General features: G+C 38.6%; 1 long non-coding RNA gene across 1 annotated transcript; it reads right to left on the bottom strand.

Annotated features, from left to right (window-relative positions):
• Positions 1–467: 467 nt before the first annotated feature.
• Positions 468–27,422, bottom strand: LOC121671802. Its single transcript, XR_006018621.1, has 4 exons — positions 17,434–27,422; positions 15,969–16,151; positions 13,766–13,904; positions 468–11,372 (listed from the first exon to the last, which is right to left on the bottom strand). It is a non-coding gene; the product is annotated as an uncharacterized LOC121671802 (long non-coding RNA).
• Positions 27,423–27,429: the final 7 nt, after the last annotated feature.

Below are 27,429 nucleotides of genomic sequence, written 5' to 3'. Positions count from 1 at the left end.
CTGCAGGATACTGTGGCTGATTTGCCCTCAGGATGCGTCACGTCATGGAGATCAGCAAAATGAGCTCATCCTTGTGAGGCCCACTGAGTCCTACCGCAGGGGCTTTGTCTGAGCTCAAGCTCCAGCTCAAGGAAAACTGCTTGTAATAGAGACGTACAATTTCGAGCTTTCAAGGTTTCAAAGCATTCTGGGGCCATGAAGCTCACATGAAACATGTAGGTACAGTCAGAGGCTACTAACAGCTGTAATATCTTTGTATCTACCTGCTAAGTTACATAAATTATATAATAAGAAGGTCACATGGCCAAATATCGCTCTACCTGCTCCAGTAACTCTTACCCACACATTTATCCTTTCTTAGCTTGTTGCTTTTCTTCATGGCCTGAAGCTGTGTCAGGGGAGGTTTAGGTTGGATATTAGGAAAAGCTTCTTCACCCAGAGGGTGGCTGGGCACTGGAACAGGGTCCCCAGGGAAGTGGTCACAGCACCAACTTGACAGAGCTCAAGAAGCATTTGGACAACACTCTCAGGCACATGGTGAGATTCTTGGGAATGGTGCTGTGTTGGGCCAGGAGTAAGACTTGATGATCATTATGGGTCCCTTCCAACTCAACTTATTCTGTGATTAGGGATGAGTTTCACAAAGAATTCCAAGGCCTTATTATGAGGATGCTATTAAGTACTCAAGACCTTGCATTCAAAACTGTTTGGAAAAGAAGTTGTTTTGTGATACAGGTCTGTTAATGTCCAAGGTTTTGGGGTATTTGACTTTGCTGTAAGTAAAAACAAACAAAAACAAACAGCAAAAAAAAAGCAACACAAAATCAGTAGGTTACATCATCTGCAAAAGATTTCTTCCACATATTAAAGTAGTGAGATTATTTAAAATTAGCTAGTCTGTAGCTCTGGCCCCCATTCTTTTCCTTTCTTCTGTTTTCTTCTTTGGAGTTGGAAAGGTAGTCAGAAATGAGCTCTTGCCCATTTTAATCACATCTTCACTTCAGAATCAACCAAGACAATCAGCACTACTGGCAAAGAAAAGAATGTAACACTTCAAGAGAGAGCAAGCTTACTTGCAAACCCTCATCAATCTCATTTCTGTTTCATTATTTTTCTGGAAAAAAAACTTTTATGTCGCCACTATATCCTTGCAACAATTATCATCTTCAGCTGTCTTTATTTATTTTTGTAAACTAATGCTTTTTTATTAAGAAATAAAAGTGACATTGAATAAAAACTGCTGGCAAAGCTGGCCAATAAAAAAGCCTTTGAAGCAAAAGTATTTTGGTGATCATTATCCTTAGACACTGTATTAAAGGCTTTCTCCTTTATTCATCTTAACACTGTAGACAAGAGGTAACTGCTTCCAGAGAGCAGTGGAATGAAGGTGCCACAATATTAGCAGTATCACAGCAAGCAGCAGACAGGCTCTGGTGTGACAGAATAATAATAGAAAATACATCCATTTCAGGGAGGAAATATACTAATTTGTAGTCAACTCCACTCGTGGAGAGATGCTGAAAACAATTCCTTAAACTGGCTTCCTAAGAAGGATAGTAGGTTATTAGCTTACTGCCTCTTTCTCAAGAGACACAAGTAAGTCCATTACACAGAAGAATGACAAATGCTATTTTTGAGGGGTAGTTAACTATCCCTTCTTATACCACTTGACTCTTCATCTCAGCTGCATCTCACAGCACCTTGAGAAAGTTGCATTTTAAAGACCTTTTCAGCAAGGGAATTCAAAACCAAAGGTCTTGTCAAAGTGGGGATGCCCCTGAAGAACCACCAAAGGAGGAAAATGCCCAGTGTTTCTCTTCCTGACAAGATTGATTTCCTTGTCCTCATCCTTTCAAGCTCACACCTGGAGCAGGTTCCATACCAGAGTTATAGAGAAGGGTAAAGGCAAGCAGACTGTCTGAAAGAAAGAAGTGAGGGGAAAACAAGGATCTGTAAAACCTTGGAGGAAGTATAGTTTGACAGAACAGGATGTGAAAAGCTTGCACCAGTTGAGAAGGCCTAAACTCAGAAGTGAAGATAGTTCATTAACATTTAGCTCACCTGTCAGCCACTTGTGGAAGAAGACCACACATACAACAACCCTGCACTGCACTGCAAAATTAGTTATAGTGGAGAATGTGCACCTGTTGCACCACGAGGAACCCACCACAACCTAGGGGACAAAATAAAGAAGGACCTATCTGAAGCTACTAGGAAATTCAGTAGGCAACAGGTAATTCCCAACCCTGCAGACTGGGGTTTGTTTTCCCACAACTGCTAAATGAGAAAAGGCTCTATTAGGCTCCCAGCTAGTGGAAGGCAGCTGTGATCCACCTGTTTATATAGAGAAGTGTATTTCTTCCCCTTATGTCATTACTCTTCTACAGAGGTCAAGCAATGCAGGAAAAACTCTCTGTTGTGCAATTGACTAGAGCAGAATACAGAGTTCCTCTTCCAAAAATTCTTTAAGCAATGCCTTTGCTAGTAGACTCTACAATCTACCATATGGAGCTCAGAAGTAGACACTGCATTGGCTCAATTTCAGCAATTATCTGAAAAACACTTTTTCAGCCACTAAATCAACTTTGAAAAAAGCCGAATAACTCTCAGTAGTAAGCCTCTGCACTCCTCAGTGTTTAGGCCTCATGGAAACAGTGATTGCATCTGTCATCCCAAAAAACCTACTCACTCTTAAACAGCTCTTTACCATCCCTAGAGTCAGACTTCACACTTAAAATTCATCCTCTGGATTTAGGCAAGATTTTAAATATGGAACAGTGCCCCAGTTGTTGTTTATTTAGTTCAGAATTCCTGTGAACCATAAATTACAGGGTTTGAGACAGAACTGTTCAAGAATGTTTATCTGTATCATCTGATTCCAAGTTTGACCACAGACTTCCTTACTACGGCTATGATATGTTTCATGGGAGCCCTTCTAATACAATTTAATTTCTTAGCTACCACTTCCTTCACAGCAGGGGAAAAAAACTGAAGAAGCTGAAAAAACTGGTACGTACCCTAGCAGTGCAATTTTCAGATAATCCCTCTGTTTAAATCAACAACAGTGACAAAAACATTTATTTCTGATATCTTTAATTTGAGCCACCCTTGAACCCTTCAAAATAAATTGCATACTAGAAAGAAAGCAAAATACAGTAGATCAGTTCATCTTTCCTTTGGCAGATCTCTATTCTATGCAATAGTCCTGCCTGTTTAGTAATGTGGGAAAGGCTGCAATTTGCTGTTGTTCCAATCCCAAGGAATACAAGTCCCTGCTAAGAACTGCAAGTCTCTGTTAAGAATACCTGTAGCATATATGCCCCTTAGAGAAATGGTGTGCAAAAGGCTTGAAGGGTTTAGTTATTACTTAGCCATGTAGAACATAGCACATAACTTTGAAAATAGTTGCCTTTTCACAAGACATTAATTCTATCACCTCGTATTAATTCTATCACCACATATTTAACTCTACCTGGCCAGGCTCCCCTATGTCTTATACCTGTGCAAGTATTTGCACTTATTCTGTTTTGAAATAAAGTGCACCTAAGGTGGCCATCCAAAACGGATAGGACATATAACACCTTCTTTCTAGTAGCACAAGGTCCTCTGCATCAAAGAGGACCTTGTGCTATTAGAAAGAAGATGCTATATGTTTTTAACATTGGCAAACTATTCTTTAATATTGGTAAGTTACCACACAGACAATTTGATTAAAATGTATAGCCAAAAACCTACTTTGAGACAAAGATTTTTGTCCTAGAAAATTGCAGATTTAATCTGGAAGAACTATAAAGCTCATTGCTAAAAATAATCTCTCCAGAACCAACACAAACATTCAAGTAAACTTCTGTTTAATTTCAGTATTGTTTGCTCACTGTTGTCACCAAGAGCCATAGTCATGGGCCATGAAGTCACATTATCTTAACTGTTGAAAAGCCTATATTTACTACATATTTGAGTTTACTTGTACATTGTCAAAGGTAATTTTTAAAGGCTTCAGGGCAGAAAATTGATCCTTTGATGCCATCAAAAATGAGATAAATGTCTGGTGTCTGCCAATAGTACAGTAAAATCCAGTGGCATACTTCCACAGTTAACAATATTATGAAAAAAACAAACCATATTTTCCATAGAATTATGCATTTTCTCCCATATCATCACTTCTTTTCTTATTTGGACACTTCTATTGCCTTGTATAAATACACCTTCTGTACATCTTCATTTTTCTAAGAAGAATACACTGGGGGCTTTTGCCTCCCCACCAAACCTGAACTGTCTTTAATTTGGTAGAGCTAAGACGCATGTGTGAAAAAAATGAAAAAGGAAAAGCCTCAACATTATTCAATAGTGTTTGACATAACTACAGAACTGGGAAAAACAGCATATCTTTAAATTGCATGTGCTATCATACTGTGACATTGTATTACCAGGTGGTGATAAAACATGACTCTATGGGAAATGATGATACACCTTTGTCAGAGAAAATGTTAGGTGCTTTGGAACAGTATCACTTGCTGTTTTGAGAAAGAAAAATTCTAAGTTATCAGGAAACTTACAGGATGGCTGCATCCAACACTGAAGAAAATTACTTGAAAATAGTTTCAACTTCACTGCCCAGAGCATACATTAAATGCATTATCTGTATTGAGCTCTGCTGCAGCTCTAAATTTTGTGAAATGTGGTTTTCACTGAGGCTAATGAAACTGGTAATCCCTATGGAGAGTGAAATTTCAGCATTTTCCTTATTCAGTGGCTTCTCATTTTCCAACCAGACTACCTCAGGCTATGATTTATCAGAGCTCAGGTACTAAGGTTTGAGGGCCTTTTTAAACGTGTAGATAGGAAACCTTTTTGGAAAACTTGGTTCTGAAGGAAGAAATGATATTACTACACTATTATAAACTCAGAATTAGTTGGTACCCAGCCACTGAAACTGCTTTCTTTTGACCAAGATCTAAAATACAAGTGTAATTAGTAGAAGACTTTCAAAAGATTATTGGGGTGTTGGTTTTCAGGGGTTTTTTGTGGGTTTTTTTCCCAGACATGTCTGTACTCCTATTTCAGTGATCCCTAAAATTGGGGTGATAGAGACCATCCACAGGCAGCTGGCATAAGGTCAGCAGGACCAAACCTAGTCTACCAAAAATTTTCAGAGAAGTCTGTCCTAGCCATGTGAGTGGGGTTGTTTTGTCCTGTGGCCAGGGTGGTTTCCGTCCAAGACTAGAAGCTCTAATGTGAGATCTACTCTATCATCATATTAGTGTTTGTACACAGATCAAAGATCAAAAAGCCCCATTTGATGCTTAGTAAAAAGTTAGGGTTTAACTCTAGATTAAGACATCTAAAAATCAGGTTCTACATATGAGCTAGATGTTCTCACTCCCACTGTAGCTAGTGGAGAACTATCAATGTAGTTGGTAAAATCCAATAGCAATTCAGCTCATAAGTCTTTTCTGAATTTGGCAGCTCATAAAGCCAGCATAGTTAAGAGCACTGTTTCTGTGGCCAATTTTATACAAATGAATGATGCATCTGTCCACCCCCTTCATTACTTTCAGCTACTCAACCCAAATGACCAGGGATGCATGCTGTTGCGGTGAAAACTCAGTCCACAACTTAGCCACTTGTTTGTTCCCCCCTGGTGGGATAGGGAAGGAAATCAGAAGAGGGAAAGTGAGAAAATTTATGAGTTGAGATAAAAGATCAATAAGGAAAAGCAAAAGACACACATGCAAGGAAAGCAAAACAAGCCATTAATTCACTGCTTCCCATGGACAGGCAGGTGTTCCAGCATCCACAGGGGAGCAGGGCTCCATCAAATCTAACGGTAACTTGGGAAGACAAACACCATCACTCCAAATGTCTCCCCCTTCCTTCTTCCCTCAGATTGGTATGCTGAGCCTGACTCCAGAGGGTATGAAAAATGCCTTTGGTCAGTGGGGGGCAGCTGTCCCAGCTCTGTTTCTCCAACTCCTTGTGCACCCCCAGCCTTCTCACTGGTAAGGCAGTACAAAAGGCAGAAAAGGCCTTGACTCTGTACAAGCCCTTCTCAACAATAACAAAAACATCTCTATATTATCAATCCTGTTTTCATTGGGAATCCAAAGCAGAGCCCCACAAGAGCCACTGTGAAGACAATTAACTACCCCAGCCCAAACCATGTGCCCATGTGCATAGCAGGATCATACAGTTTTGTCACAAGGCAGAAATTCACATCTCTACATACCATAAGCACTATTTTACTTCAACAGTGTCATCACTATCCATATTTTTACTCATCTCTGTGTACTTCAAAGCTCCACTGTAAAGCAAACAGAGAAGCATAACAGTTCAGATTTGGTTTAAAAACATAGCTCAAATGGTCTAATTTCCTATCAGGATTAAGTCCTTATGGAGAAATGTATAACACCATAATCTACACAAAGCACCTAAAATTACCTAAATGCCTGAGCTGCCTGCTGAAATTTTACTGATCCTACACATCCTCTATGCAGCCCTTGCTGACTGACACTTACGGAATCCAGTATGGAATTTAAACCGCCCCCTACACAGACTTCTCCAGCTCTGTCCAACAATTGCACCTCAGCATTACAGCAAGGTTCAAGCATCTTCCCAAGCATGACATTTAACTGAAAAGGGTTCAACCCTCAGGGGAAGTCTGGATGAAGATGCTAAAGATATCCCCTGCAGATCAGCTTAAAAGCTTTTTAGCTTGGCTAATAGATGGAAGTCTCATTGTATTAGTATCAGCTAATTGATTTTGGGGAACAAAACCCTCTTGCCTTAGGTTTAGCCTGCCTTACCACTGCCCTATAGTTTGCTGGTAAAGCTGAATAGTCAGAGAAGAGTCTTACCAGATGCAGCAGAGACTGGAAATTGGATGTTTTCCAACACAGCAATTGGTATAGACACTATCTGGATTATGCAGTCCCTTATTAAGTAGTGTCAAGGATTAGCCAGAACTAAAAACACTTGTGGGATTAGGGATTTATTTATATGAGGACAATCAGGAAAGTGAATTAACTAAAAATGTTACTTTAAAGAGAAGCTGTAAAACTACATTAAATCCTAATGTAGATGTTCTCCTTTAGAAACTACATTTGAATGATCTAACTTCACTGATGAAGTAAATTAAATTAAATTAGGACCACTTGAATTCTGGATAAGAAGGTCCTTAGGGGTTTTAATGACGTTTAACTGATCTATTTCTAAGTCACATCTTTAGCTGACTCACATTAATTTTCACGAATTGCTCCATGTAGATAAGTCTCAAGTTCTGAAATGAGGAAAGCCCATAAAAAGAAAAGTGACTGCTAAATTAATGGCAACAAGACATTCCTAAAAACAGTTGCAACACAGCTTGTTCATCTGCAAAGGCAACAGCAATCACAACGACTCTGGATCTGCATACTGAAGGACAAGATTTAGTAACAGGCTCTCAAATAAGTCTTCTTGTGACAATGCCCAACTGAAGCTTCTTCTGTACTTCTCAGATTGAAAACTGCTTGCTCTGCAATTGTTGTTTAGCCAGTCCTAAAACAAGATTTAGATTTTAGGAAACTCTAAACATTTTGGAAGGGATTTAGGCCAAAGTTAAGACTTATAATTAAAGAGCTGTAAACTACTCGTGTCAAGAGAGTACCTTTTTTTTTCATTCCAAGTTCAACTGATGGAGGCAAAACAAACAAAAAACATCCCTCATAACTCTGTTCTTGTTTTTTTCTATTTCTGTAATCTATGCAATCCATGGTTGACAACTCGTAACCAATCTATTTCTTGTATTGTATCAGAAAGCCAATGGGACAAATAGCATTACTGACCTTTCTGCTTTTTGTTCAATATCCTATTTCCAGAGTGGAAGGAGCTATGTAGTTCTATAATATTACTGATATTTGAGTCAAATTGTGCAACAATAACTTTGTTGGAAATTCAGCTAATTTATCATTCTCATCCTTCTATTGTGCATCTAGATTTCTTTCTGTGATTTTTTTCTGTCTATAGAACAATTGCTATTACAGATACTCATATTCAGGGTGTACATAAAACTTCATTCCCTCATACAAGGTTTCCTCAAGAGGGGTAATATAAGAATATGCATTTAAATTTTAATACCAGGCATCATAAGCAGTTTTTCCTTCCAAAGAGACAGTTTTTAGAGTCCCTCTCATGACATGTGCAGTAATGAGCATCTTAACACTGTAGGTGGGTTGTAGTTATTACTGTTCAGAGAGTATATCTATACTCAGAGGGAGAAAAAAAGGCTGGAAGCAGGCTAAAATATGCTGAACCATTGGCTCAATTTCTTTTGTCTTCACCACTGTCAGTAAGTAAAGGTAAAAGCACCCATATTATGCCTCAAAAAAAAACCAACTCTCAGATTTTCCTTGTGCAGAGAACAATCTGTGAAGGCCTAACCTTTGCAGCTGATAGCAAACACATGTTTAGATTAAAATGCAGGTCTTAAAATATCCTGCTCTTGAACAAATACACTTACAAGGATGTTATGTCTAATTTTGGCCTTTTGGAAGGCTAACTATTTTCAGAACCCATTTTATTGAAGTCTTAGGATACTTGCAGAAATAAAGTATTACATGTTGATTAGGTAGAAACCATGTTTCAAATATTAAGATTCATCTGGTGCTTCCTCTTCACTTAAAAGAACAAAAGAAAAAGATACTTTGCACCAAAAGCCAAAGACATTACATTATTTTCCTTAATTATGGTCTTAAAAAACATTCAGAGTTGTTAAAGGAGCAGAAAACCTAAAAAGCTGTAGAAGAGCTTAGTTTGGCACCTTTAATTTTTTCTATTATGGAATGAAGACTTCTGCATTTTCATTAATAATTCCTGATGTTTTACCCATTACATCATCATTTTCAATAGAAAGGAAATATAACCTGCTTATTTCAGATCACTGAAAAAACCAACAAAAGTGGGAAAGGGGTTGCATTTACAAAAAAGGTGAAGAATGCAATTTGTCTCTGGACTTTCTGGAAAACAAAAGAGGCTAAAATCAGAGAGGTTAAGGGGAGGAAAGTTTGCCAGTTTTAAAACTGAAGAGGAAGCCAATTTAACCTTGACTTAGTCAGTGTTTGTGAAATCCTAGCATCCATGCAGACCTTTAAATGAAAAAAACAACCCTGCTTCTCGATTACTCTGGGGTGATGGCGACTGCAGAAATTCTGTGGTTCTGGTATAAAAGTATCCTGATGTTATTTTCCATCAGAAAAGATAAATTGTTTCATTCTCGGGTTTTGAACTCATAATGGCTTAAGCACACAAGTAATCCTTCTGAATTCTGAAATACCGTATGTTTTTCAGGATTGTGATTGCTTGTTTATTATGTGTTTGTACACACTTCTCCATGACAAATATAACAAGTAAAATTGCAAAAGTCTGCTTAGTTCAGCAAAAAAACACCCTGTTTTCTTCTTACTTAATGAGCTGAATCCACTCATGAGTGGTTGAACAAGTAACAGTTCTGTGGCTGTAAAAAAGAAGTTGGACCTTGGGGCAGAAGTAAGGGAGAGTGGAAGAGGAAGCAGAGGATAACAGAACCTGAAATCCTCCTTTCAGCAGTATCAAACTATTGGATGTGCTCAGAGACCGCCTCTCTTTGCAGGTTTAAAGACCCAAGTATGGCATCTTAAAACGAGCAAGCCCTCTGCCCTATTCTCTTCCTTTGCTTCCCAGGGGTACAGTACTGCTGAAAAGTTGTTTGTTCTTGTAAGATTTAAGAAACATTTCTTTTTAATTGATGTTCAAGCATTTCTAGTATCTCCATTGTGCATTGAACACAATCTAATAGGGAAAGATCTGCCTACTTAATAACAACTGCAATGCTTTCTCACGCTAGTCAAGAGTCTTGGGTCTCCTGACGAGACATTTCTGTATGGTTTTTCAAAAGCAAAGGTTTTCTTGCTGTAAAAATTAGAACAATTTCTTTTTGGTTTCCATCCTCTCAAAAAACAGCTTGAGCAGTTAAACTTGAGTCCTTTCCAAGTACCTTTTTTGACTACACAACACACTTTAAAAGAGAAAAGTTTTCCTTTACGAACATCAACATTAAAAGCTTTTAATAAAAAACTGTTTTACAACTTTAACCATAAAATTGTTACTGGAAGACTATATTTTCAAGATGGAAAACATTTTGGGGGAGAGAAACAGAAATTTATTTGGATATTACTGTAAACAATTATCAACATGTACTGGCAGACTTTGCTGGAATGCACAAAATGCAGTGCAGGAAAAAATGTTGCCCTTTTCTATCTATATTTAAATTAGACCTTTGTTCAAAAGCCCATTTCAGATCAGAGGTATTTTTTGCTTAAACCACTGGAAGAGGTAAACTATTAAAAAAAAGAAATCCCCCCAAATGAAAAAGAGGATTATCCAATTTTATTTTCTGCACAGTTTTGATAAAACCTCAGTGATAAAACCCCTCATATGGTATCCTACATAATATATTGATATATAAGCAGCATGTGCAAAAATCCTAAAAGTACAAGAAACTTTTAATGCATATTAAGTATGACATATCAAAGTCATCAGCCCTACACTGTAAAATAATACAAGTACAGGGACCACAAAGTCCCGCAGGACAGCTTTTCATGCTGTCTTCTGCCCTTTTCCTGGACTAGAAATACTCCAATGGCAAGTTCTTCTACAAAATTTACCATAAACATATAAAATTGATGATATTTTCATTTTGAATGTTACATCTACAGACCCCCAAATATACCAGCAGTTTTATTTAAGCAGCTAAATTTTACTCTTGATTGGAGAAAGGAAAACAGATGTGCATGTGTGTGTGTGTGTGTGTGTGTGCGCGCGTAGGAAATATAAGTGTAGGAGGGAAGGCAAGCAGAATCAAATGTGAACTCCTGCATACAAAAGATGGTGGTAGCAAGTGTGGGGTGTAACATATGTTGGAACACTGTTCTTAATTTTAACGTTCTTTTGGATGGGTAAATTCATGGCAATTATACCACTAGCATTCGTCAGCCACTTGCAACCACAGGAATGTAAGAACAGAAGAATGGTAGGGACTACAGTTAGAGGGAATGCATGGATAAATCAGCAGATAATATGCAGGAATATTAAGATGATTGATGGACAGAAAGTGAGAAGGAAAAGTAGTGTGACTAGAGACTCTCTAGAGTCTCCAGGGACTGAGGTTTGCCTGCTGACCTCTGCAGCAGTGGGTCTGGGGTTGCAAGATGGGTGGAGCATATGCACTAGAGACTGAAGGAAGGAGTGCACAAAAGAGGAAGCACCAGCTTACTCAATTGCAGACACACTGTCAATTGTCCTCCTTGGTTCGTCTTTTTTAGTTCATTCCTCTATTGAAGGTAACAGATGAAGCCAGGAACCTTTGGAAATTAGAGTTATACAAACAAAAATTCAGTGAGAGACAATTATGATACTTTCCAAAGGCTAGTTGTTAAAGATCTTCTGTCTCAGATTATTTCTAAAAGGGAGATACAATATCTAGCTAGTCTACACAAGATACTGAGTTGTTGGCAGCACAGCTCTTTTCAATACGTGGGGTACTATAAGTATTATTATCATTACTACTACTAACAAAAAAACCAGTAAAGTATGGTATTGAACAAAGGGCAACACACTGCAATATTCTTACATCCTGCTTCAAAATAAATATATTTCTATCACTGGTAATAGAAATATACTATAAAATGGAAACTTGTAAAAATAAATCCAGACAAATAATCTAAGGAGGGTGGGAGCGATACAAGAAATTGGCATTGGTTTGCTTGATTGCTTTTATGCTAAATGACATGAGGATTGGGCTGAACACTCTAGACTGTAATGTTCTCTGTTAAGGTCGATTTGTTCAAATCCATTACTCTTGTCAGAGTTTGGTCATTTATGCATCTACTGGGGAGAGAAATCAAATATTATAAACACACAAGGCAATGATGTAACTCCCGTATTTTATTTTTTTCAGTTTGAAGCTACTACAGACCGCTTAGATGTTGCAAATCCCTTTATTCCCTCCAGAGGAGCCTGAACACACTGACCTTTCTTTACTGTATGCAACTTTCAGTGGAATAAAGAATATGCTGGTTTGACACCAGCAGGGTAGCTTGGATGTACATATCCAAGACAAGTTAACTAACCTATTTAGAGACTGACAAAAGTCCATCCCGAGGCAGGATGAGTCTCAGTACAGACTGTTAAAGCCTAAATACATCAAAGTGCCTAAATGAAACTCCAGGCCCCTGTCTGGCTACACTATGCTGGGTACCCACAGGAACAGTTTTAAAGCCAGTTCAGGTGTATCCTGAAGAGCTATAGCTGCATTGCTAGACTGGAGTGTAGATGTATGATATGAGAGATGACTGCAGATATTAATCAGCGTTGAAAATTAAAAATTGCTCAGGATAAGAGCAGTAAAGAGACAAAGACAAATTTGTAAAGGAAATAAGATTTTACTTTCTGGAAATTGCATTTGGACATTAAGGCTGATTAATAAAAATTTAGTAATTTTTTAGCATCTAATCACATTTACTCAGGGTGGTTTGAGTTCTCACCAGTGCTGGTTATTCAGTAAATTCCCAATCAATTAAATACATTATGTTTCCTCAGTTTCATCTGAAGCTTTGGTGGGAAGATTTCTCACCCAGAAACTGATCCCAGTCCAAAAGGTTCCTTGCAGGAATGCACAAATTGTGAAGATTTCTATTTTTAACTTCCTGGGCAACAAGCTTGCTCATTTTCTTACTTTGGTCAGCAATTTACACAACCAAAGGTAGCAAAAGCCTCCTCAGATGGGAGCACTACTTCCTTATGCATTCATTTCTACCTCATTTTTGGTTTTCTTTTGAGCAAAATGTCTCTACAGGTATCCTATGTATAAAGCTAAAATCCTTGGTAAAGAATATATGCAAAAGTCAAATGCAACTTTTTTAAAATTCATTAAGTACTTCAAACATTTTAGCAAGCACGTAAGTCCCAACAATATTTTTGGGAAGGGAGGGCAGCAGATCTGCTTCTTAAGAAATTTATCATTTTTAAGGGAAAATATCAGAAGCTTGATGTACAAAATTAGGGGATGAAAGCAATAGGAGCTTCAAATCCTTTTTTTGGTCATGAACTGATCTACAGCTATGTAGTCAATCATGTGATTTCATTGAGATACAATTTATTAAGGAACTTAAGCCTGCCAAATTGTAACCATGGATGATTCTATTACCAAGTATAAAAATATTGGAAGACCTTTATCTATTTGGATTCTAGCTATTCAGAAAATGAATAAAAATATTATTTCAAAACTTTAAATATTAAAGATATATATAAATTTTTATTTTATTAAACTGACCTCTTTTCTGTTCTGAAATTCCTATTAATCATCCCCTTGTTGTACTGTCTTACACACTAAGTCATTGTTATCAAGTAAGTTGTCCCAAAGAGGTGACAAATCATTATATTTCTGAACAAATAGATGTGCTACAAAAACACTTCTAGCAGGAGCACTTACAGTTTGATTAAAGGTGAAACAAAATGTAAGTGAACGCTAGCTTTTTGTGCCTCTATAATGTTTTTCCTTACTTGATCTTTAATCTTTTAGAGATATTAAAAGAAGAAGACCAGTCCAATTTGTTTCAACAATAACAGTGTTAGTTCAGAAGGAATGCCTACAAAGATCTGCAGTGCCTGACAGCAAGAATTATTAAGGACAATAGCAAAGAAGTAGCCATGAATTTAAAATATAGATACAATTTACAAACCTCATTTTGCTTACCTGTCATTGCAATTAGCAGTACGCTAAACGGCTGTGATAAGTAGTCATGGTAACAGATGACCCTTTTTTTAAAGTCAGGATGTATTTGAAAGAACTTTTTTCAATAGTATATCCTCTCTCACTCTTCAGGGGACCCTTACTGCAACAAAATAGATATGAAAACATAATTGTAAAACCTCAACCTTTGCTACAGCATTGAGTATCTACAGCATTGGACTGGAAAAATCTTTTTTTTTTTCTCTATCTATCCCAGAAAATACCAGGTAACAAATTTCTGTCTTTTAAAAGATATCTGTATCCATCTAGCTACCTATATATGCATGCTAAATATAAAGTAAAATATAATGAAATCATTTGGAAGAAAAAAAAAATGAGGTGTTCAATAACTTACCTAGAGAAGCAGTGAAAATAGTGTTATTTGCAGAGATAATTAAAACTAAATTGCCCAAAGCACTGAAAAAGTTTATAGTAGAGAACCATTTGGCTGGGGAATGCAATGGACTACATAATGTAGTAAGTCTTTCCCATCTCTAGATTCCACGATTGACACAATAAATGAAGATTACCAATTATTTTTTAACCAATAAAAAGAAAAACAGCATCTTTTGAAAACTCTGTCCTTCATTATTCTAGGAGATAATAAGGTTGAAAAGTCTGACAAGTCCACTAATGCTTCTAAAATTGCAACAAAATAAAATCAATCATTTAGAATTAAGCACCATTTCACAAGTACTGTATCATACTTATGCTTCTAAAACATGACTCTGACACACTTAAATTTGATCATGGTCCAACACAACTTGCTGTGTATGCCCAGAACAAAGTAAAACAGCAAAGACACACAGGTAAACAAACATGGTATGCAACAGGTATTTAAGCCAAATTTGAGCTGGTCAAGTTAGACCAATCACACCAGTGACTGACCACATCCATGAGAATTCCTGAAATGACACAGTGGCCTGGAGTCTATCCAGCCTCACTTGGGATATTTACCAAAGTACCTAAATTTAACTTTGTCTCCTGGAGCTCCACCTACAGCCATTTATGAGAGAGCTACTCTGCCAAGCAATTCTGGCTACCTACAGCCCTAAGGAAAACAGACTGAACAGGGAGTCTCAGTTATTGATCCCTGTCCCAAAAGGGAGTGCAGTCTGAAAAATTCCTGGGAGCTCAATTTCAAATCCTCCCGTGGAAACGTTAGCAGACACTGTTCTGCATGACCCCAGCTACTCAACGATTACAGCAGAGAGCTGTGATATGCAGACCCAGCTGCTGCTTCCTTGTCTCCACAGGGACTAGAAGGGTCATATCCTGGAACCATACAGAGTTTCCTACTGGACAGAAAGAGTAATAACTGGACTGTGCACTGGCTATGCCTATCAGCTACTCCTTATTGCAGTTTGATGAGTCTTGACTAACTTTGGGCTCCTCACAAACTCACCTTCCTCAGGATATATCCCATGCACCTTCTTGAGAGAATAGACACCCCAGCCACCAAAAATAAAAATTTGAGATCCACTTCTGTCGGCTGATTTTTCCTAAACAAATTATGAATAACTCTTACTGACAATGGCCGTTTAAGCCTGTTTCCAGAGTCATAACAGAATTTCTTGAGCATATTGATCTATATTATATTGGATTGGAGTAAGAGAGTAAGTGGTCTTGCACTTTCTCTGTGTTTATGGAACAGCGCACAAAAGTATGTTATTACTGTCCAAAATTTTATAAATTCTTTATAAAAGAGTAACATCAATATATAGCATGATACACTTGCCAAAGGCAACTTTGGGGGAGGGAGGGAAGGAGGGAGAGAAGGGCAAGATATTTATGGCATGTTTCCTGCATCTGGATTGCTGAACAGCAGAATTATATTCAAACTGCATTCAAGGGAAACTTATAATAAGAAGTACATATAGAAAGCAGAAATATTTCTACCAAACCTGGGAACAATGCTCATATATTTAGGTATGTTTTTCTTTGCATGTATCAAATTCTCCAGGGACATGATTCAGCAAAATGCTTCAGCACAAGACTAGCTCTGCGCACTTTAATGGGGTTATTCATGTGCTTAAAGAGAAATACAAGCTTAAGTGCTGAACTTAAGAATTACAGATTTTAACAGCTTTAAAATTACAGTCTTCAAATAAAACATGCCAAAATATATTTTATAAAAATAGATCTTAGAAAAATATTCCCAACTCACCAGCAACTTTTCCCTATTGACTAAAATCTGCAGTTATCCTCAACTCATCCATTTCTAAAGAGAATCCTCACATCTGTCTCTTTGTTATAGCCAGATAAATAACCAAAACAGAAATGTCCAAGACATCCTGATCTCTAGAGGAAGCACAGCAATTTTTTTTTCAAAGTTCATCTGTTAACAATCCTAGAGGGAAAAAAAAGATATTTGAAAAATATACCTAGAAAACTGCCAAGAAAGATGGCAGTTTATATAGCAGTTCCAATAACTAAATCAAAGTGCATCTGCAAGAGGCTATCACTGTGATCCTGACTTACGGTCAGTAGCAGCAGCATCTTCCTGGCTTCTAGGAAGGACATGACATAAAAGACACAAGTCCAACAGATACATCACCCTAAGTGTGCTCTGGCAATGCTCCACCCCACCTAGATAGAAATCCTTGTAGGAAAATCTACCAGTTTTTCTCATCTCATAGTCCCAGTTCCTTTGTCATGGATTCAGTCCGATCAGAACCCAAGCAACACTATCTTCAAAAGAATTTGAAAACTCACAGCAAGAAATGCTTAACTCTGTTACTATAGGCAAGTTCTTAGATTAACCATGTAGCTAAGCACCAAGAATGCTCCTGCTAATTATGATTTCATATGTACTCCTTAAGGCACGGGTATTTTTCTTTTCCCTCAACCAAAGGCATAGGATAAAAGTTTTGGTTGAAAAATATTTTTTACATTTCTCTAAAACTGAAGTAAAATCTCCCACAACTACCATCATAGTTTTTTTCTTTTCTGTCTCAGATACCACAATCAATTCTCTTGCAACACAACTGAAGTGCAGGAAATTTAGGTCTGTTTAGTATTAATGGTTTAAGAACAGAATTTCATCTCCCATCAGAAACATCTGCCAATCTGTACTATTCTTCTTCAGAGCCCTAAGAAACCTAGATTTTATTAGGTTTCAGGACAGACATTTAAAACAGAGTATAAAAGGCAAAATACACTACCCCATCCCTTCAGTTCTTTTACTCTATGTGTAAATTCTGTTCATCAGCAGACACGACTTGGGTAGCTCCTTGTTCACAGTAAGATAACTAGACCAAGAACATAAACATTGCAACAGAATAACTCTCTTCAGTTCTTTTCAATTTTCATTTTCCAATGAAGAGCAGTTTCTCCAGTCAATCTAAGGTCATTGGAAGTGAGTGCTTGGTAAACTCCTCATAGGCAGCCATTACAAGGGTCCACTGACCACACTGAAAACCATAAACAGTGTTGTTACCAAAATAACTGTTACAGCAGCGAGCAGTTATAGTGACTATATTCTTCCAGTGGGAAAAGGCTCTGCCACAGGTAAGTTAGGCCTCAGAAACTATTTTTCAAAAAATTCAGAGTTGACTAGACCCGTGGGCAGAAATGCAGTGTTTGTTTGCTCATGACATACATACAATGATGAGCTTGTTTTGAACACTTACCATCCCAACTCTGCTACCAGTGTATTATTTATAACTCCAGAGCATTTCCCAATCCTTGCAGATGCCTGAAAATAAGGACGATGTAAGCATAGGCAAAGAGGCAATGCCAGTTACTAAGAGGCTCAGAAGAGCCATAATACCATTCTGGACAATTTAAATATTAATCTTTTCCTTGTTAACATAAAGCCTCTCCATGTTCAGTTTCTCAGTTAAACAGGAGGGAAAGTGGTTTACACAGCAGTGCTTTAGTGAGATGGTATCTGATTACACTTCATCTTGCAATACACAAAAGTGTGGCTTCCCAAGAGTTAATAAAAAGTGATGGTTAGAAATTACAAGAGCACTACTTCCAAAATGAACTTAAGATCAAGCACGAGAATTTCTAATCACCAAATTAAAAACCTGCATTGAGAGGTATTCACCTCTCAAGCATGAATGGGTGGAAAGCCATGATTATATCTCTCATCCTTTAGCATAAGCATTTCTTACAGACCTACCTTGCAGTAGTGCTTAGGAAGCTGATTATTCCTGCTTCCTTATCAAGAAATTAGGTGCCATAATGTTGGGTGTATGAGTAAAGGGATAATAGTACCATATGGAGGCAGAGAAGCTAAAATATTGACATTTCATTTTTTTCATCCTACTGGGGATGTGTCATTCTTTAGATTGTTGTAATATGTAAGAGAGAGAGAAAACTTTTTGCAATCACAAATTTATATGAGTCAGGTTTGTACACCTAAAAGCGCTCAGGGTTTGACCTTGTGTTTCTGAATTTTTAGGAGTCTCTATAGGACTCCAAAACAAAATTGTATTATATAAGTATATTGTATTATATTTGTATTATATATAAGCTGACAGACAGGGCTTATAATACTCTGGAGGACCTGGCTGATCTTCAGAAGCACATGCCATCCTCAAATAAAATAGAGAATTAAGTAAAAGGTGGTCAGTCTTTGTAGTTAATATTCACAGCCTTTCTAGTTTCTAGCTGGGAGAACCACTGCTGACTGTTTTCATAACAGTTTTCTTCCATCACATTAGAAGAAGTCACATACAACTTTTACTTGACAGTCCAGGTTAGGACAGTGCACATTAAGCTACAGGTCACAGTAGGGTTGTGCGACTGCAGAGAAATTCCACTGCATTTTTTCCAAGCCTGGCAGAATTATTCTACTGCTTTTGAAGGAGCATTTGAACAGAGTCTTCTCCTTATTGTTACCTACCATAATGAGCTAATTAAGAAAACAAGAAAGTCACAAATACAAGTCACGTTCCTCTCCAGAAGAAGGATAATTGTTGCAGAAATAAGAAAATATTAGCATAATTCAATACTAATAATTCAAATGCCAGTAATTAATAGCCCAATAAAAATTGCCTAAGATTTCCACACAAATCTTACCATCTGCCTGCAATAAAAATCATGAAGTGTATCTGTTTCAAGTGGAAGTCAGATGAAGGAGATGTAGGTAGCACCTATTCAGCAAATTAAAGAACCTTGTAAGTCAAGATAATGGGGGGATTTTCTCTAAAAAGAGGCCCATCACCTTAGAAATTCCTGGATGTATTCTCAGTATTATGAAATAGGATCCTCTCAAAAGTTGTGTGACTCCATAAATACATACAGTCTCCAAACATAACATTCAATATGTGACATTTTCTAAACAAGAACAGTATGTAACTAAAAGACCCTTGAGTAAAGTAAAAAAATCCCAGTAACCAGCAAAAAGATATCATGATGCAGGTAGCTTGGTCACATTCCCTATCCAGCCTGCCCATATGGACTTGGAAACCTGTGGGAAAGGGTCAGGGACTGCCCTATGCCAGACACTAATGGTTCCAGGCAGCTTTACAATGGATCCACTGCAGGTCAAGGCTGAGCCTGACAGCCAAGTTGAAACATATCCAAGAAATACATGAAGACATCAGCTAGAGAGAGGAGGAGGAAGAGTTAGAAAAGAGTTAGAAACAAGAGAGGGAACACCAAGGTCCAAGGAGAAGGAAGGGGAAGAAGTGCTCCATAACAGATACCCCTGCAGCCCATGAAACACTATACCATGCACTTAAAAGACTGAAACTACACTCACAAAATACATCTCTCTCAAATTAAAGCTGATAAGGTCTTTATGACATTGTGTTAGATGTGTCTGCTAGAGGACAGAGGATGAGAGCAAGCACGGAAGCTGCCATACAGTTTGGCTGCTGGTGCTGTCCGAGTGTGTTCACCCTTCCACCTCTACTCCTCCTTAACAGTGCCTATGTGAGACGGTAGGTCATGGGAGTGGAAAGGCTCTCAGGGTGAATCTTGAGTACTGTACACAATGGTCCACACTTTAGGCATCTATATAGGGAACAGTTGGAAGATTTGTCCAATCTCTCACCCTTATAATTTTGAAGGTCAATAATTTGGCACAAAATCCATGGCACAAAGAAGCTAAAGCAACACTGAATGAAGTCCTTTGTGTAAAACCGAAGTGCATCTGTCCTAGCTCAGAAAGGAGAAATAGTGAGATTAGCATTATTATACCAGTGGATGGTATATATTTTGGATGGCAATTTTGGATGATCTCAAGAAACACTGTCTCCATGTAAAAATGAAGCACAATATCAAACAAGGTGGAAGAAGGAAGAGGCCAGGGAGGCTGTATGCATGTGTCAGGGCAGTAGAGTTATTAAACCAGCATTTTTAAGGCAATTTTATATCTTTGTGTTTAAGACAACTTCATGCAACCCCTGCTCCCTCCCAAGTGTCTCTAAATGCAGAAATACAGAGAGCACAAGAGGAAAAACTAGGGAAAAAATTTTAGACGACAGAATTCACACCAGAAAACAACACAGAGGCTTTTAAAAGTTATGACATGGCTTGTTACATTAAGGTTGTATTACTTGCTGATTGCCACGTCAAAGAGGGCGAATGAAATGGTTGAATAACCTGTCCAATGCACCCTGCCTTGAACAGGCTTGGCTGCTTTGGCAGAAGAGTCTGTCCTCTGGTCCTGTTTTTACATCAACACTTCTGCTATAGTCAAATAAGGAAAGGATCTTTATTTTTGCGTCAGTTTTATGTGGCTGCTTTCTTTAGCAATTAGAAATTCATTTTAAAGAAATTAATTTGAAATACTAACTATGATTTTTACATGTGGGAGCATGTATCAGTAATAAACTGGGAGGATGTATCAGTAAATGGCAGAGAGTATCAACAGGGATTACAGTGTTCTAAGATGTATAAAGTGGAACAAATATTTAAAAGAGGAAAGCATAAGAAGTGAGTTTAGCAGTAAGGATTAGATTAATTGCTGTGGGGTCCATTTCCTCAGGACAGGATTTTAAACATTAAGATTCATTGTTTCAGAACACATATGATAAGGGGGAAAAAAAAACCAATCCAGAAATTCGACTGGATAACAATAAATCTGGGATTCAGGCACTACAGTCATTTGCAAAAAGAGATTGCTGGGGTAAGAACTGAAGACGTACATATTATATATCGTAGAATATATGTTCAGTTCATATGTGGACAGAAAGCAGTAAAAACCTCATCGTAACTTTACCTCAATACATCAGTTTTTCACTTCTGAAGCCTCTAATCATTTGATGCCACTGCAGAAGCCAAAAAAATTCAAGTCATATAAACTCAAAGTAGTCGTTGCTGAGTTCTCCTCTTGACGATGATAGAGTCCTCACGTCAGATCTACATGCAAGGATGGTTTGAAATTACACTATCCCAAAGCACCCATAAGCTCCTGTTTTGTATTGTGTAGTGCATTTTGGCACAATTTATTCCACAACAATGTGACTTAAATTCTTTTGCAATTCTAATGCAGTTATTAATGCAGGAGTTGACCATAAAAATACCTACAAGTAGCCTAGAAAACAGCAAGGAGACAATTAGTCTGAATTGCTAGCAAGAGAAAAGCACTAGAAACAATCTTTTGTAAAGTTCTCTTTCCTCAAGGCTGTGCACATTTAGACTACAAACCCAATTATGGAAAAATACTGCGTAATACTTACAGTGAAATTTCAAGGTATGGGGAATTCTTTGCTGATATTTTACTACACAATCTTCTTTTTTTTAACCTACTGAATTAGCTAATGCACTGAAGTATTCCTTGATACTGCAGAAGAATTTTCCAACTTAAACAACTTGCTCAAACTTATCAGCCAAACTAAAATCAGAAGAGTTAAGCTTTTATTAATTATGGAACAGTTTACAATGTGCAAATAAAATCTTCTTCCCCTTCCCCTACATTCAATTGCTACCAGAAACTACATGGAATGTTCTGGTGAGGAAGGCAATGAAGAAAAATTCAACCCAAGGATGATCAACGTCCTGTCAAGAAAAAACTCCCACTGATTTCAACAGGCTTTAAACAACATAAAAATAATTTTGTTTCTTCTCTGCCCCTCTGTTCTTTGCTGTTTCCACACATCTTTTCCTGATGCTGTAACAGTAGCTGGTGTTACAGCAAACAGCAGAATGCCTCTTTCTTATACTCTGCTCTCCCCTCTCACTTCAACAAAGTTCACTTTAATTGCAACTAAGCAGTGAGAGATTGCATATACTTAAAATGAATATAGCTTTCACTCCACTCTCTGGAGGTTGGCTTTACCCTCCAGCTGGTTCCCTGAGCATCTTTACTGTTCCAACAAAACATTTTAATAAGGCCCACTATTTGCAGCTAGGTACCTAGCATCTACATGTTAAACATCACTCTTCAGATGGGCCATTTAGTGATGCCCCTGAAGAAAATGGCCTTTTTTAAAACTTAATTTTTGCTTTGTTGATCATCCCCAAGGCTGTACTTTCTGTCTTACCAGAAGAAATAAAATGAAAGTTTTGCAAAAACACTTGAGTGCAGCATTTGCCAAGAACAACCAAATTCTGATTAAGGTGCTTGCAAACACTACAGATGACAAAACATGTTTCAAGATAAGTGCTGTGCAACATTTAAAACCTTTGGACCTCTGAACTACCTAGGTATGTGGTTGAGAAAATACACATGTAGAACGTCAAGTATGGCATTTTTTTATTTATTTAAAGAAAGGTCCAGTGTGTGCCTCTCCCTTAGTTTTTTTAACAAGGGATGAAGATTTAGCAGGGCTGGCACCAGCTCAGCAGATGGAAAAGCCCCATTTTTTCACAAGAAGTAAAGGCAGGTTGACACAAAAGGTTATGGCAGAAAACTACGTCAGGGTTGGCAAGGGAGAGCAAAAAGCAAGTCAGTGCATGCAGACTGGAGTGATTTTTACCACTGTACAGGTCATGCAAAAGGCAAATTAATCAGGATAATTAAGACAGAAGAAGCAGAGGAGCAACGTCAACACATGTTTAAACTACTGGAAAGGAAGAGGAGGAATCACCAATAGAACGCTGTAAGGTTTGAGTTTCTCCTGTTATAGAATTAAATGCCAAATGAAGGCCTTGTCTAAACACACCAGTTGTGCAATTTCTACTCAAATCAATTATAAACCTCATTATAGTTACACAGGTGCAAAACTCTTTGCAGACCATCTTGTATCACTGCTTAAGTGATTTACACATATCCACAAAGGGTCGCAGCTGCTGAATTAAACCCATTTTACAATTACAGTAAACTCATGTCATTTTTGTCTGTATGGAGGCTGATAGATGGTGATTTTTTAAAGTGTACTAAACTTCAGGTTCCCAAAGATAATTTCAGGCAATAGTGTTATGTTTTCTCTCATTTGAACATTTTTAAACAATGAACATCTGAGCACATAGCTGAAATGAAGCATCCTCCACCACATCAAATTATGCTTGACTGTGCTACTTTAATATTCTTCAGTTCAGGAAGTATTGTATCAATAATTTCTAAAGCCATCCTCAAAATATCTTAATACCAAGCTTAAAAACTTGTTCAGCTGCAGGAGCACAAAGTTGGAAAGACTGTTCAAGAGACTTGTTTATTCACTTCAAACCTGAACTGCTCTTCAAATAGCTTTCTAAACGATGGTGTCTATTCCTGTTAAGAAACACTGCTGAATTGTTGCTAATGAACTTTGGTGAGAAACATGAACCATGAGTTTGTACTTCTGATTAATAAATGATTTCCTGGATGTGTCCATGTGCAGTTTTTTCTGCAGAAATTTTGCTTGCCATTCTTTCAGCAGTACTGACACATGGTAGCTCTGTTGAGGAATGAGGAGCTCTCATTTGATATTTTCCTATATGCAGCTCCACAGCTTTCAAGATTTTCTTGTTTGTACAACCATAATATGAATTCTGCATTTGGCATTATCCCCTGAATAATTCCATTATTAAGGAAATGAAAGATTTTTTTCTTTCCTTAAGGCATTTGGCTATTATTTTACATGCTCAGAATAGGAAACTGATTTTCTATACACAAAACTGTTCATAATCCCTATGCAAAGTCAAATCCTCAGTCACTAATGTGGACATTTTTGCAGGGTTTTGTGTTCAAAGAATGCACCACCACACACAGTGTAACAAATCAAACCAAATTACCTTGAAACAAATCAAAGACCATAAGAGAATGGGGAGGAAGTAAAAATAAAATAACATAAAATAAAATAAAAAGAGAGAAAGTCTTTCCCTATCAACCTATTAGTGCGGGTTGAATGCAGTTTCCAGCAGGCACATTTTGCATCTCCTCTGTAGAAATGTACTTTCCATTGCTCTCATGGCAGTATAGCACCAAACCCACTGAATCCTTCCATCTATCCATAGGAGTCTCTTAATTTCCATCTGTGTGCCTTTGTTTGATCAATTTTATCATAAGACTATTAAGCCTTATTTCAATTCAAACAATATATTTACAGAAATATTAATAAAAGTTTTACTAGAACTGTGCTTTTGCTGCCACTGAATTTCATTGCCTAAGATCAGAGACATTCAAGAGTACAGCCTTTTGAACAGTTTGAAAATGAATAGGCAACAATATCATTTGTTACCAATGACAAAGAAACACTTTACCATTAGTCAGCATTCAAATAAATCACAAGTCTGGGCTTGTCTACGCCAAAAAAAATTGTCTGATCTAACTCTGACAGTACAGTCAAAATGATATAACCTCCCTGTTGCAAGTAAAAGTTACAGCACTGAAATTTAAAGTAAACACCATATAACCTTATCCACACCATGCTCTGCAATAATTTTTAAATGAATCAGATTCCAAATCAGGGGAAGTTAACATTGGTAGTAAATTATACATAAAAAAGAGCTCTGATATACACATTCTTTTTCCCCAGCTAATATGAATCATTGGTCCTTTTTGGCTCCTTAACATCTAGAAAAATGGTCGGGGAGGGAAGAAAATACAAAGGTATTCTCTCAGCGTACAACACTGCCATTTGAAACAGCTCCTCTGCTGCATCGTTAAGCCTGAACTGCTGTTATCAAAAAACAGGATGCCAACTGAGAGAATGGAAATTCAGAAAAGTAGACCAGGACTGAGCCTGTTGTAAAATCAGCCACTACTTTTTAGAAAACATTTGAGAGTTGCAAATTTCTGCTCGCGTTTGCTCTGTGTTCACGAGCCAATTAAAAAAACCCCTTCACCTGAAATGCCAGTAGGTCAGCTCATTAAAAAAGACTCACTGACAACACTAGAGAAGGGGCAAATGTCTAACTTAGTCTATCTTGAACATATTATTGGCCTATTTAAACAAGAATAAGAAAGAATACAGTATTTTAAAAAGCAACAACAAACAAACCACAACCAACACAAACAAAAAATCCCCACGTAACAAAAACGTAGCCTTTTAAAAGCCAGACTCAGCAAAACTGAACCTCCAAATCTTCTGGAAATTTTCCTAAGCCTCATTCTAAAAGTGTGTGTGAAATGAAGTCCTTTAGGAGCAACGGTGCATCAAAGCACTCAGATCAAACCATATACACACACCTGACGATACAGTAATTCTGCTTCAAATACAGCGACCAAGTCACAGCTGATGACTAATGCAGGGATTGAGGAAAATAGTTACATTCTCTACAGATAGTTGAACAGAGCTTTCCACTAAAGGAGCAACTTCAATGGAGGGCTGCGTACAGCTCAGGGGTCTACAGCACAGGAATGCCATGGACCTGTTGGAATGAGTCAAGAGGAGGGCCCCAGAAATCATCAGAGGGCTGGAGCACCTCTGCTATGGAGACAGGCTGAGAGAGTTGGGGCCTTTCAGCCTGGAGAAGTCTCCAGGGAGACCTCAAAGCACCTTCCTGTACCTAAAGGGGCCCTAGAAAAGAGCTGGAGAGGGAGTTTTTACACAGGCAGGTAGTGACAGGACAAGGGGGAATTGCTTTAAACTGAGAAGGAGTAGGTCTAGACTGGATGTTAGGAAGAAATTCTTTACTGTGAGAGTGGTGAGCCACTGGAACAGGTTGCCCAGAGAAGTTGTGGATGCCCCATCCCTGGAAATGTTCAAGGCCAGGTTGGAAGGGGCTTTGAATAACCTGGTCTAGTGAAAGATCCCTCTGTTCATAGAAGGGGGGCTGTAACTAGATGATCTTTAAGGTCCCTTCCAACCCAAAAGAGTCTGATACTATAATAGAAAGGTTTCCACCATGCATAAAAAGAAACATACTGTTTTCTTCCTCTGCCAAACAAAATAAAACTAGAGACAACAGAAAGGACTAATTAGCATTGTATGAGTCAACTAAGGCCCAGTATAGCACCCATCCATATTAGTGAAATTGAACTGCAAGTCTTCAGGACCTATGAAGAGCCACTTATGTGCATCAAAGGGAATGCCCAGACCTCAGACAACAAACACCAAGCTATTTCATTTCAAAACTGAAGGCCTACATAAAAGCCACAAAACATGTTGTCCACGTGACCAGTGCAAAGAGCCATGCATTCGTTTACTCTGCCTTAGTACCATACTTTTTCTAAAAGCAGGCTGTCCCCTGCCATCTCAGGGTAGAAAAAATGCCAGCAAGACCACTCAAACAGCATTTATCGTGCAACCTCGGAAGCCTTTAGTTTTCTTCACCTTCTCCTTTTAAACACAGGTTTCACAAAATATTTGAGTAAGTTACAAGGCTCCCAAATAGCATTTCAATGGGAAATACTCCTAAAAGACAAAAAACAAACAAACAAACAAAAAAACCCAACAAACCAGCCAATCCCACCCTCTTAAAAAAGCTAAGGTTTCCATTTGCTGATCTCTGTGCCTGACGGAGGTGGTGGAGTCATCATCCCCGGAGGTGTTTAAGGAAAGACTGGATGTGGCTCTTGGTGCCATGGTCGAATTGACATGGTGGCGTTCGGCCATAGGTTGGACTCGATGACCTCAAAGGTCTCTTCCAACCTAACTGATGCACTGATGCTGTAAAAGAGCTCCCAGCTGAGGCAAGTAGCACACGCAGGGCTCTCCCTGACCTTGCCCCCAGATATCCCTTTCAACTGCATGAGGGCGAAGCTCTCGCACATCCTTCAGCGCAGCCAACGCAGTTTCCACCGGGACAAAGAAACATTCCTAACAAACAGAGTTACCAACCACGCGCTCAGGGGCTCGCCGCGCCCCCGCAACGCGGACTACAACTCCCAAGAAACTCCGCGCCGCCCCAGAGCACGCCGGGAGCAGCACCACCCGCCGGCCCACACGTTCCGCAGCGCTCTGGCACGGCGCCGGGGGGGGCACGTGACTCACATGCCGCGCTTCGATTGGTGCAAACCGCTGCCAGTCAATTGCCCCAACGGCTGGCAACGGGCGCGACGTTCCCCGGCGCGCGCTGCCGTGCGCTCCGATTGGCTACTCGGGGATGACCCCGCCCCTTTAAAATACCTGTCGCTCCGTGACAGGCCGTCACCGGAGTTCCTGTTAGGAGGGCGCTACCGGAGGGGATCGGTCCCTCCCCCTCTCCTTCTCCTGGGAGTCCCACCCTCCCCCCGTAGCTCCTCCCGCTCCGGAGGGGCGGCAATGTTAAACCGCCTCCTCGGGAGGAAGGGAGACGCGATCCGCCCCCTTCCCTCCTGCCTGGATCCCATCCGCAGCCGCCTCCCGGCAGAGCCCCCTCCC

Source organism: Corvus kubaryi, unplaced genomic scaffold (assembly GCF_017639235.1).
Source record: "Corvus kubaryi isolate FWS band 111438036 unplaced genomic scaffold, C.kubaryi_AGA036_p1.0 37398, whole genome shotgun sequence".
Lineage (NCBI taxonomy): Eukaryota > Metazoa > Chordata > Aves > Passeriformes > Corvidae > Corvus > Corvus kubaryi.
This window is presented reverse-complemented; position numbering and strand designations above follow the sequence as displayed.